We start from the raw sequence: 12,690 nt of genomic DNA on the forward strand, positions 1-12,690 counted from the left end.
TCTGCATCCTCTGCAGAGTGGTCCCTGGATGCCAGGTAAGGATCCCCATCCCAAGCTGACACGGATGCTCGCTCCCCACCAGAGTCTGGCAGCCCTCCCACCTTCCCGGCAGCCTGGCACCACATGGCAAACGCTGTCTCGGCTGTCAGGCTGGGAAAGATGGTGAAGAAACCCCACATGCTTTGTAAAACAGGCCAGGGGATAGGTGAGAGAGCTCAGATCGGTGTCCCGGCTGCCGGACAGGCTGCGGCAGAAAGCGCAACCCCGGTGTTAGATGTCAGAGCATGCACAGGGGGCAGATCCCTGGGAAAGCATCGCAGGAGATGTCCAAAGCCATCCCCTACTCTGCTGTCATGACTTGCCCCTCGGGTCCCTGGCAATATCCCGAAGTCCCTTGATCATTTTTATTGTCTCTCTCTTCCACTCCAAGCCCTGCTTGCTGTGTCAGCAGGCGTATTTATAGCATCGCTCTCCTCCCAGACTGATGTCAGGAGCATCCTTTCCCGGGCTGATCACTACCTGTCACTCCAGGCTTTTTCATGCCAGCCGAGGCACTTGCAGCCACTTTTTCTCTGCAGCTAGCTTTTGCTCCTCGTGAGCAAGATGTGTCACATGCAAACACCTTCCAGATGTCTGCAGGCGGCTTTCGGGTGACAGGGAACCCCACGGGACATTGCCGAGGGGCTCTCCGTGCCCGGGGGGGGGGGGGGGTCTGTGGCAGGGGTAGGGGTGAGCATCCGTGCTCCCAAGGCAGCGACCCTGAGCACGGCTCCAGCCCTCCTCCTGCCTGGGATTTACTGCTTTCATTTTCCTCAGCATTGGAAGCTGAGCTTAATTACGGATATTTTTATGTGCATTAATAACATTTGCAGAGCTGCAAGCCAGGACAGCGGGGTGAAGGAAATGAGGACCTCTGCTCCGAGTGGGAGCTGGGGGGGCTGCGGGGGGAAGGCAGCTCTCCCAGCCCCACGCAGCGCTCTCTTTCCTTGAAATACTGTTAGTGCTGGATGCTGCCCAGGCCGGCGCAGGATGGGTTATGGCTTTCCAGATCCTGGAGGGGTGAGCAGCATTTAATGAAGGTGATCCCTTCCTAAACACAGGCGGGAGAGATGCGTGCTGGCCCCAGGGAGCACCGGGGGCTATGGCTGGTCCCAGCCATCCCCTTCCTTGGTGGGACAAATCCCTCATGTTGCTGGTCGGCTGCTGGGAGCTGCTTCTCCTGGTCCTCCGGGTTGCTCTCAAGGGTGTTTGCTGGGGAAAATAATCCCTGTGTAATCCCTGGGGAGATCCAGCACAGCAAGGGAGAGCTCGGCCGAGCGCAGAGGAGCTCCAGCTGCAGGCTCCCACCCTGGGGAAGAGCCCGAGGAGCCCATTCCCATCTCCATCCCAGCAGGGCACCCTGGCCCAGCATCATCAGAGGTACTGGGCATGGGATCCCTTTTGGAGAAAGCCCCAGAGAAATGTTTTCCTTTTAGCAGAGCAATGCCTTTGCACCCCGGAGCTCATGTGCGTGGGCACGGACGCACGCGGCGTTTGCAAATCAGACCGAGTACAGGTTTCACTGTCATTTACTCCTTGGTTCCTCCGAGGAACGTCAAGCAGGATAAGAGGGTGCAAAGAACAATGATAATACTCCAAATAATCAAAACCCTCTCTCAGAAGTAGATCCTGCCAGCTCAAAGCGAGCCTCCCTTGGGAAAGCTGTTTCAAGCATCATCAAAAAAAAAAAAAAAAAGCCTCTCTCTTCCAGGAACCCCCATACCTCTCTGCAAAGGAGAGCATGCATTTTTTATTTATAAGCCAAATAGTAATAACAAAATACTAATAAGCTGTGAAGGCAGGGAAACGCAGCCGCCTCCAGCTGAGTGTCGCTGTCTGCCCCGGCAGATGCGCAGAGGAAAACCTTCGTGCTCGGTGCGGGGAGCGCTGGGGAGGGGAGGCAGATGCAAACTTGATGTTGAAACCAGAGCTTATGAAAATCACGTCCAGCAGCACTGGCACTGGTGTGCGGAGGGCTCGGCTACCTCTCTGGAGTGGGCAGGATTAACCTGGGGGAATTTTTGGGGTTGCGCTCCAGCCTCCGGGATAATGGGGCGTAGCAGGATGCCTGGCTCTTCAGGGGCTTGTCCTCCACTCGTGGGGGCTGGGAGAGTGAAACAAATCCCCCTGCCCGATGCCTGAGCATGGCACTGAGGAGCAAAACTGCCTCCATCACCCATCGGGCCCGTGTGGTGGGTAGAGCTGGCACCTCTCTGCCAAGGCAGCAGGAGGATCAGTCTCCGGGATGGATGGAGGCGCTCGAATGGCCATGACAGCTCCCTGGATGTGCTGAATTTCAAGACATCTAATGTGCTGCTGCTGTTCCTTTGGGGCTTGCAGACCCCGCGGCGTGGGCACGGGAGCTGGCTGAGCATCCCCAGGTTCGGCCTTGCATCCCGACCTCTCCGCAGAGGGCTGTGGAAGCGTGTCCATGTGAATGCGCTGGAGGGAAGCTTTGAGCTCAGCCACCTCGGGATGGGGAGCGGGGAGCTCCTGCATCCTTTTCTGCCTTGGGAAGGGGCTGGGGTGGCGTGCAGGAGGGTTGAAAACAGGGAGAGAGGCTGAGGGTCCCCGGAGCCACGGAACCGGGTATTTCAGGAGCCAGACAAACTCTCACACGGAGTTTGCCGGGATCAAACCGGCTCAGCAAAATGCTGAGCTGCCCTTGCTCCTCGGGGAGGCACCGGCCACGCTCCCGCGATGGCATCTCCATCCTGCTGCCGGAGCCAGTGCCCAGGCACGGCCCCGCTGCCCGTGCCCCCCTCCCAGCCCCGTGGGGAGACAGGAGTGGGTTTGATTAGAAAAGCCAGAGGCGGCTTAATTGAGCTTCCCAAGGCTGCAGCAGGCACAAATTGGATGCGCCCAGCTCCAAAACCAGGCCGATCCCCAGCTCCTCCTGCGCATACTGAATCTTCATTTAGGCAGCCGCTCCTGCCAATTAACTCAGGGCCTGGCATTGATTGCCCTGCCAGGGCTCCCCCCGGAGCTGCCATGGCTGAAACAAGCCTGGAAGCGGATTTGGCTCCTCCGGCTCCAAGCCGCGTCAAGGGACTTCAGCTGGGGAGGGCCAGCAGCTCCCATCTCCCATCCTCGCCGTGCTTCAGCCTCTTCTCTCCCCTTGGCTTGCCCTTGGTCCTCCTCACGTGGGCATCTGACCCTTTCCTGCCCCAAAAAACATTGCAATGGGCCAGTTGGGAGCAACTCTCTTTGCAGCAGCGTCACCTCCCCTCCTTGCAGCCCAGCTCCTGCTCAGCTCCAGGTCTTTGGTGCCCAAAACCTCCTGTTTGGCCTGAAATTAAAGCATCAGCATCCTCCAGAGAGAGACCTATGGGTGCCTGCACCTCAGGCACTGGCTGGCACCTCGCTGGAGGGTGGCTCTTGCAGGATCCCACAACTCGGAGCCGGTGGGTGCCTGGGCAAAGCCTGCTGATTATCTGCAAAACAGGTCGTTACACAAACGAGCTCTGTGTTTAGTGGGTAGGTAATGGACTCTGGGAAAGGCTGCGCTGATGGGCTGGGAGCAGCGAGGCTCTCCTCCCATGTTGCTGCATTTCCAGGCTCTGTTTCTGGACAGATGCAAGGGTAGAGGCAAGCACCCATGCAGTTATGGGGAGCCAAAGGTGGTGGCCAAAAAGCTCTTTTTCCCCTGTGTAGACCCAGGGTCAGGCTAGTCCTGCCCTGCCAGCCCCTGCCACCGACCAGGGCACTCCAAATGCCAACCCAGCTGCCGCTTCATCCAGCCCAAAATCCCAAGCACCAGGAGGGGACGAGTCCTGGGATGCAGCATGCTGGGAACGGCTTGGTTTGCAGTGAGATAGGGATGAAGGACAGAGGGCTGTGATGGGACGGACAGACAGGGGACAGGCAGGCCGTAATGTTTGGCCACAGAAAGTCCTTGCCCTTTGGACTGAACACAGCAGCGGTGGGGACGGGTCCTGGGGCCGTCCCCAGTGTCCCTGAGCAAGGGCGGGCGCAGAGCCCCGCGGGTGAGCCGGCTGGGGAGAGAAGCAGCTGGAAACGTGGATCCAGTTGACTTGCTCTGGGTAATATCTCCTGATTATTTCACTGCAGCATGCTGAGGCTGCAGAGTAATCGAATTAGGCAAATATTATGGGGAACAAAATGGGCAGATAAGTAGCTTAAAGTGATCGAAATGACCTGAAGGTGGCCATGCAAATGGTCTGTATAATATCCTGTAATAACCCTGTCCAGGCAGCTCGGAGGAGGCTGAATTCCAGTAACAGGGCGTCTGACCAGGCTCAGATGCAGCGGCAGGCGAGGGCTGGTTGCTGCGGGTGGCAAAAACTCACGAGTCCTGCTCCCCTGGGGGGGGGTCAGCCCTGGACCCCCCTCCTCCCCGGCACCCAGGCAAGGGGGAGCTTCCACCCAGCTCTGGGAGATGCCTTGGGGTACATGTGGTTTTGCTGCTGGGGGACGATACGCCCCCCCACGCATGCAGCCGTCGTGGTTGCGCACACCAGTTCCACTCTACGGAGCCTCCCCAAGGATGCTAAAGAGGGTCAGGCTCAGCGAGAGACACCACATTCCCATCTCCAAACCAGCCTGATAAATGACTGGGACAGAGAGACTCAGACAGGGGCAGGAGGGATCGATACGGGACGGCGCATGCCGAGAGCTGCAAAGCCCCGAGACATCCCCAGGCAAAACGGCCACAGCCCCCCGGCGTACACACGGGGCACGCAGACGGGATGGGGGCAAAACTGGGCGCAAGAATTCAAAACACATCTCGGGATCAGGATAAAAGCTCTGCTTAATACCCCTCCCATCCCTTCGCACAGGTGGGGAAGCCGGGAGCAGTGAAAGGAGATGATAAAAATAGTTCTTTTCCTGGCGTCGAGCAATGAAAGAAGACGGACCTGTCAATCCGGCTGCTTCTCCCCGGGGAGGCTGACACCGCCGGCGCTGGCTGGGGAGCAGAGCCCACCCCGCTGGGATGCCGGACTGGCAGGCAGACAGAAAGGAGACTTTTTTTTCCCCTCCTTTGCTGGATGCATTGAAGGAGATCAAGAGAAAACTCCCCTCCACCACTGGAATTGAGAGGGGAGCAAAAAATAGTCCTGGCTGGAGACGTGCGTACAACAAAGTCTCCTGTCACCCATCCGCTCCGCTCACGGCAGGTAACGAGACGCTGCCGCCAGTGCCAGCCCTTGCCATGATCAATTAAACCGACAGCATCCGACGGCCCATAGTTCTTTGTATCCCTGGAGCACCCAGAAGGCGAGCGAGAAGCTGGCAGGTCTCCCAGGTGGGAGCCTGTAGCTTTGCCTGCATCCCAAGCCGGCAATGCCAACATCCCTTTCGAGCAAGGTGCGGTGCAGACGCCGCCGGGCCAGCAGCATCCCTCCATACCCCTGTTTTCGGGATGTCCCACATTCCCAGCACAGCCCAGAGTTTCCCGGACTGTGTCCCCTTGCTTGCTAGCCAGCTGGCTCCCCAATTACCCAGGAAAGACCCCAGCGTCTTTGCTGCTTGTGTCTGCACCGCACCAAGTGCGAGGAAGCCCTGATCTTTGCTCCGGGTTTCTGTGCAGAGCAATAATGATAATTCATCAGAAATAGCTTTCATGAAATCGAATCGGTTTGTGCTACTGGGTTTCTTTCCTGTTAGGTGAAACAAAACAAGATGTAAACCAAAAAAAACCACCCAAAACAGAGTGCCCCAATAGAAAAGGCAGAAATGATACATAATCCAATGTGCTTGGGGAAGCAGCTCTTGAAAGAGATTGACTTTGACAGCCTAATAAATGTCAGCTTCTGACGGGCCCCAGCTCCGAGATGAATCCTCCAAACTTTAATTGGAGACATGATGCTCCCATTACCCAGAACAGAAAATCCCACCTCCCTGCCTCGGATTTCTCCATTGATAAAATTATCTTTTTTTTATGCCTCTAATTGATTGTAGTGTTGTCCTTCCCCTGGAGAATTTCCTCTTGCATCCTGGCAGGGCTGGAGAGGAGCCTCAGAGATGGCTGGAAGGGCCCTTGCACTGCACAGGGAGGGGATAGGGGGGTACAGGGAGACCCCCCAGGACCCACAGCATCGTCCATGAGCCCATCTGCTTCCTCAGAGGAGGAGGAGGAGGAGGAGGAGGAGGAGGAGGAGGCAGGGATGGAAAGTGAACTGGGAGGGAGGGAGAGGGAAGGGCATCGCAAAAATTAGCTGATATCCATCTCCCTACCTGATTTTAATTATCCTGTCGGATTTAGCAGGCAGATTTCAGCGCCGCTCGCCGGCAGCTGACAGAGCCTCGGCGGCGCTGACAAGCAGAGATTAGCGGGGCTAAGCCAGGGACGAGGCTGGAGGCTCCCACCTCGCCTCCATCTCTGCCCACCGGCAGGTCCGGGGCACAAGGAAAAGGGGGTTTTCCTTCTGAAATGGAGCGGGAAGAGGAGTTGCTGCCACCCTGAGTGGCACAGGGTGCCCGTGGCCACCTCCAGCTCCCCTGGGGGCACAGCAGGCACTGGGACACAGCGATTCAATGCAGCCCCTCTTCCCTGCTGTCTCCTTCCCAAGCAATGCAAGAGAAATCCTGATCAGCCACCAACTGGCTGTGCCAGGCATTAGGAGGGGAAAAACGGCCAGTGTTACTACAGGCTAATGGTCCATATTCTGTTTACACTTTCCACTTTCCCATCTAATAGCTGCTCCTGGGCTCACTGTCATTTTTCTCTCCTTGCTGCTACCATGAGCAATTACTCCCCAGTATTTGCATTTAATGATAAAGCCAAGGCCGGGTGTTTTGAATAGATGTCACACGATCGGTGCATTAATAGCGACTCTGCTCCCTGTGTTGGGGTGAGAGGAGCAGCAGGGGAAAGAGGGGCACAGAGGAAGGGTGAGCAGGGATTTGGGGTGGCAGGACCAGCGTGGATGCCCACGGAGCGTGCGTGGGACCTTTGCATGCAGCTAAACCAGGGCCATGTCCCTCCCCAGTGCTACCGGCGTAGAGCAAGGCAAGGGGAGTATTTGGAGAAGCCAACCTGGGCCTTACCCCTCCCCTTACCAGCAAGACAGGGCTCATCATTAATGATTTATTCTTAATTAGGCTGTTCTGTCCATTGCAACCATGCTTTGGCATTTTCCGCACCAAGGCTTCTGGGAACAATAACCGTATTGGCAAGAGAATGAATTCCTCACCTATCGCTTAGGTAGCGTGGAAATAATTACATAGCAACTAGGTGAGCTCAGATTTCATGAAGCTCTTTTGTTCACCGGGTGCCTGATCCCAAGTGTTGCCGGTAACGGATACGGCAAACACGTGGCTACACACTCATGGCTACGCAGAGAGGGATTAAGGGGGGAATAGAGAGACACGAGCCCCACTCGAGGTTTTTGCACACCCCGAACGGCTCCTCTGCGGGAATTGGACAGGTTCAGCGTGACCTGAGACAGAGCCGCCAGCAAAACATCGCCCAGCACATGGGCTGGGAACACGGGGGAAGGGTTTAAACTCGAAAGGTTTGAAAATGGGGGAAAAAAGACCCACGAGAGAAACCCAATTTTAATTGCCTGCCACTCTCAGCTCACCAGCTAACGCCTGGCAAAAGGAGCAGCAGAGGCGTTTCCCAGCTGATGAGCAGCGGTTGTCTTCATTTACAAATCGCTCCTCTGATTAATTGCAGGGAGGCGACGCTGTTTCTGCTGGCATCGCTGATGAGCCCTTTGGGGACCAGGGTCACATTGAGAGCTCTGCTCCTGCCTGGGGAAGGGCTGGGGCCGTGCAGGGGGAATTCTGCAGCCGTGATGTGGGAGTGGGACCCCTCGAGCCCCACGCCTGACGCCGGGTCACCAAGCACAGCCGTGATCGTCCTGGTCCCTGCTGGGGTCCGGGACCCCCACGCCAATGTGATGGGGTGCACGGAGACCTGAAAGTGGCTTTTGACTTTACAAGCGGGGGACATGGGGAGGGAATGCCAATAGCCTCACAGGGACGGCTTGTCACTCCGGTGTTTTTGCACGGCAGAAAGGCCCTGCAATTAGGCATACGTTACCGCGTTCAGCTTAAATCCCACGTGCAAGCCACCAGAGCTGGGGGCCAGGTCCTGCTCCGTGTGAGCACCCAGCGACAGCACTTGATCCTGCTCTCAAAGCCTCTGTGCCTTCGCCCCAGCCCCCAGGACGCTGCATCTGCAAAGTGAGGATGAGCAGGAACGAAGAGAGCTGGGAAAAACCCTCCCTAAAACCCTCCCTTTACAGCAGAAGGGTGGGGAGGGAGCTTTGCATCGCGAGCAGCCCGGTCCCCATGACGGGGTGCAAAGGCAGAGGTGCCACAGGTCCCCACGCAGGGCGAACCGAGCCGGAGCCGTGCGGCAGAGCTCGGGAGCCACCGTGCTGCTGGAGGCAGCAGCTCTCCGATGAGCCACGCACAAAAAACCCACCCCACCACCGGCAAACGGCGAGCTCCTGCCTGGTTGAGGCCATTAATGAACCCACGGCTCTTTCTGAGAGTCCCCGTGCTCACCGCAAAGCCCTGGCCCAGCTCCAGCCACGGTAATTACATTCTGCCTCCCAAGATTTCCCCTGCCTGTGCAATTAGGACGGGCGAGAACATTAATGTGCAGCTCAGCGTGCCCTGTCCCCGGCCCCGCTGGGGGTTGTTTTCGGAGCAGGTTGTGTTTTGCTGCAGAAGCCCCTCCATCCACAGCTCTCCAGCAAACCTGGGACGCTCCGGGTTTTTTTCACCCCTCCCAGCCCTGTGACATGCCCCTGGAAGATGTTCCCCTGCCAGTATAACCAGTCTACCATCCCAGAGCACCCAGTGTACGGTGCCTGGTGCAGGAACAGGCTGTTCTAGAAGAAGAAAAACCTCCTTGCAAGGACCTGAGCCGGCGCAGGGGGATGCTCAGCGGTGCAGGGATTGGGGTGGGGGGGGCCCGGTGGCCTTCATCCCCCCTTGGCCGCCCCTCATCAGCATGCACCGGGGCTGAGCGGCGGAGCAGCTCCCGCCGGTGACAGGTTTATGCAAGATGAGTTATATAAGCCGTGCAGAACCGGAGTCAGCGGTAATGAGACGCTTGTGAAATCTTGCACCGATCTGTGTCAGTGCCCTAATCGCAGGCGACAGCTGGGCTCTGCGGCTGGTTGGAGATGATAATATTAATGTCAGGAAGCATCAAGCGGAGGATGCGCCTTTCAAAGGGGGGATTACACTCCTCGCGGAAGAAAAGGAAACAGTCCTAATCTTTGCTGTTGGATCCCGGGTGCTGGCGGGGGACCAGGGAAGCATCTCGGAGTGACCCGGGCTGGGCTGGCTCTTGGGTGTGCCGTGGAGGCATGCGGCAACATATGTGCACGTACGGGCACGGGGTATAGCCAGGCCTTTTGCAGTGTGAAAGCCCTTATCGTGGTCCAAGTCCCATCATCTGCTTCTCTTTCATCCCGCTCCCTGCATCCCATCTCCTGCTTTCCCTGCCCATCCCCTGCCTCTGCCATGGGCTGCAGCGGCCGCAGGGCACGGCATCGCTGCCCCAAGAGAGGAACGTTGGGCTGAGAAGCAAATCCAGGTGCAGAAGCGAAGCTCCCTTTGTAATTCAAGCAGCTTTTCACTGTCTCCGGGTGCGGCTGCCAATCCAGAATTTATTAGCATGCAATCTGCTCTCATCTGGGATGCCGGTGGAAGGGGAGCTGACAGGCAAGTGCAAACAAACAAACAAACTACAAAAGCAAAGGGCCGGGGATGCTGCGGATCCTGACGGCTGCGACGCACCCGGGTACTGCGGCTGGGTGGAGATGGGCCGAGGTGCTGGCCGCAAAGGCTGGGCTGGGAAAAAGCCCTTAAGCATCACATTTTTCCTAGTTATTCACCGTGAGCAGTCTCCACAGCTCACAAGCCTCAAAAAGGCTGGCGATGCCTTTATGGTCAGCAAAGTCTTTCTCCTGTCCTAGAACTCCTTGCACTTATGAGAGGATGGCTACAAAAACCTGGAGTCATTAATATATATCCCTGCTGTAGGTACATCAGCTCAGAGCCGCTTTTGGGCTGGGTGCGCCCAGTAACAGCGGCCAAATCCCAGCTCTGGGGAAAGAGCTACTACCCCCCAGCTGGGATCAATGAGCTGGGGAGGCAATAAAAGCTCGGGGGCTTTGCTGGGGCATGGCAAGGGGGGTTGCAGGGTTTTTTTTTTCCTTTTTGGTAAGGGAAAAACACTTCTCGCTCTTCTCTCAGGACTGAGCTGAAGCAGGAGCTCCGAGCACTGCGCTGTACTGGTAAAATGCTGCTTGCTAAGTGCCCAAAAGCGCTTGTTTTTAAGCTGTCCCTCCTCGGCAGCTTTGCACTTTGCTTTTTGCTGTTCAGTTTGCTCTCGAAAGCCTGGTGTTCCCAAGCCTAGCCCCTTGTGCAATGCACGCTCCCGTGTTTGATGCAGCAGAGCTGGGGAGCAGCGTGGGATTGCTGGGGCACGGCGGGCTGCAGAGAAGCGGTAACAGAGCAGCTGGGGGAAAAAACCTGAAGCAATAAGAGAGCAGGTCCCCCATGGGGGAGAATTAGGGATCAATAACCCAGGAGGCAGAGAGTGCAGCAACCTTGAAACTCGCTGATGAGAGCCAACTGGGGGAGCATTAGCCCAAAGGAGCAAAGGTCGTAAAGTGCAGGCGGAGGGGCCCGGAGCTGACAGCTAAGGGGGCTTTGGGGGACGGTAAAGCGATGACGGCTGCAATAATGCACCATAGGTTAAAGCATATGCTGGAGGGGCTGCAGGGTGAGCTGCGGGGGGAACACTGCACTTACCGGGGGGGGAAAGGCAATCAGGTCCTCGGTAATGGGTCTGAAAGGGGCAAAGGGGGGTGCTGGCATTCAGATGCCGTGCACCGTTTCAGCGCCAGGATGGCAGATGTCTGGTCCCTGACACCGCGGAGCCTGAGGATGAGGATGTCGGGGCAGGAGGCAGCATCTCGGCTGCCTCCGTGCTCATGCAGGACTGCATGGTGCAGAAAAGTCCTGGCGTAAAGGGGACCAGCGTTTCATGATCCGGTAACTCAGCTCCCTTTCCTGGGCACTCCTTCTCCCCCGTGGAGCAAGAGGGGCTCTGTCCATGGGTTGTTCAAAGCCTCAGTCGTGGTATTTCACATTTTGCCTTAGCACGATGCTGCTGGGGGAGAGAAGCGAAGGGGCAGCTGCTCTCTGTGCTGGTACAGCCGGAGCAGGGCAAGTCCAGGGCAGGATCAGGTCCTACATATCAACTGGCATCTGCAGCCAGGTGTGAGTTTAGGGGATGGGATAAAGATGTGGTCTCAGCAAGCAGCTGAAAAAACAGATTATATTGGCAGCAGCGCCGGGAGAGCTGGGCTTATTCAAAGCAGAAGGGAGTCTGGGTTGCTCGCGAGCGCAGAACTCGTGGAAAAGTGGATCTGTGACTCAGTGATTGACTTTTTAACTCAATTACTCTCGAGGCTGTTGCACAAGCTGAACACTACCGCAGCTCTCTCCTGAGCAGATCCGGTGCTGCTCAGCAAAGATAAAGCTGGCGCTGCCCTGCCTGGCTGCCGGGTTCTTCCATCTCCCCGGGATCCTGGCTATGGGGATATGCCCTGGGTGGCACCTTCCCTGGCACAGCTGTGTGCCAGGGCTGGGAAGAGGTTAGTGCTGAGCCCTGTGGGATGGGGGGAGAGTCCGAAAGGTCAGGCGAGCCGGCTGCACTCCATAAATCCCACCGTGCGCTGGCGGAGAGGACAGTTTTTCTTCATCTCCATTAGTACTTATGCATAAATACACGGTATCGATGGGGCCATGAATCAAGCTCCCCAGCTGGGTCAGCAGGAATGGGAGCTGCCATTAACTCTGCCTGGGCTCAGGGATCTTGGGGCCCCACACCTTGGGAATTTGGTGCATTGGATTTCCTTCCTGGGCTTAGCCCAGCTCTGCAACAGGGCAAGGAGCAGAACCCCAGACCCCTAAGCCTCTGCCCGCTCCGAGCATCCCCACTGCTTCCCGGGATGCCTCTCTGGAGGGCAGGGAGGGGATGGGGGGCAGGGGAACGCTGCCGGGGAAAGGGCTCTGCCGCCGCCATCTCTTAACCAGCTGCAGCAGCTTCTGCTATCTTTTAATGCACCAATATTTCTTTGAGATTGTACTCAGTTGCTTCTCGCCCCATTATCACTCAAATGTATATTTTATGTGACTGCAACAAAGGCAGGTCATACCCATTAGGTACCGAGGCGGAGCGGCTTCGCAGGCACGATCCCAAGGTGAGGGGCAGGAGGCTGCCCCATCCTGCCCCACGGATCTACCCCTCTCGCCTGTCGTCTCTCTCTAGGCACCAGCCCCACACGCTGCCTCCTCCCAAGCCCTCTTCTCCCTCCTGCTGCTTTATTCCTGTCCTTGCTCCTTCTTCTTCTCCCCGTTTGGAGCAGCCCCAAGGGGAAAAGCCCAGGTCTTGGCACTCTCCAGGCTGCAGCAGGCAGCCTGCGCATCTCCGGGGCTAACCCGGGGAAGGTGCAGGAGGGGTGCGAAGGGCGTAGTGGGTACGAGAGCTGGCTTTTGTCAGGTGAAGATCCTCCCTAGCAGAGCCCTTGCCCACCATTGCCCATGCAGAAAGCTCAGGCAGCTATGGCCACAGGTTTTAATTAAAATTAACTGTTGCCCGCAGCTCCTGGACACAATTACTCAGTCACCAGGTATCAGCTTTGCTGACGG

This window comes from Accipiter gentilis, chromosome 28 (genome assembly GCF_929443795.1).
Source record: "Accipiter gentilis chromosome 28, bAccGen1.1, whole genome shotgun sequence".
Lineage (NCBI taxonomy): Eukaryota > Metazoa > Chordata > Aves > Accipitriformes > Accipitridae > Astur > Astur gentilis.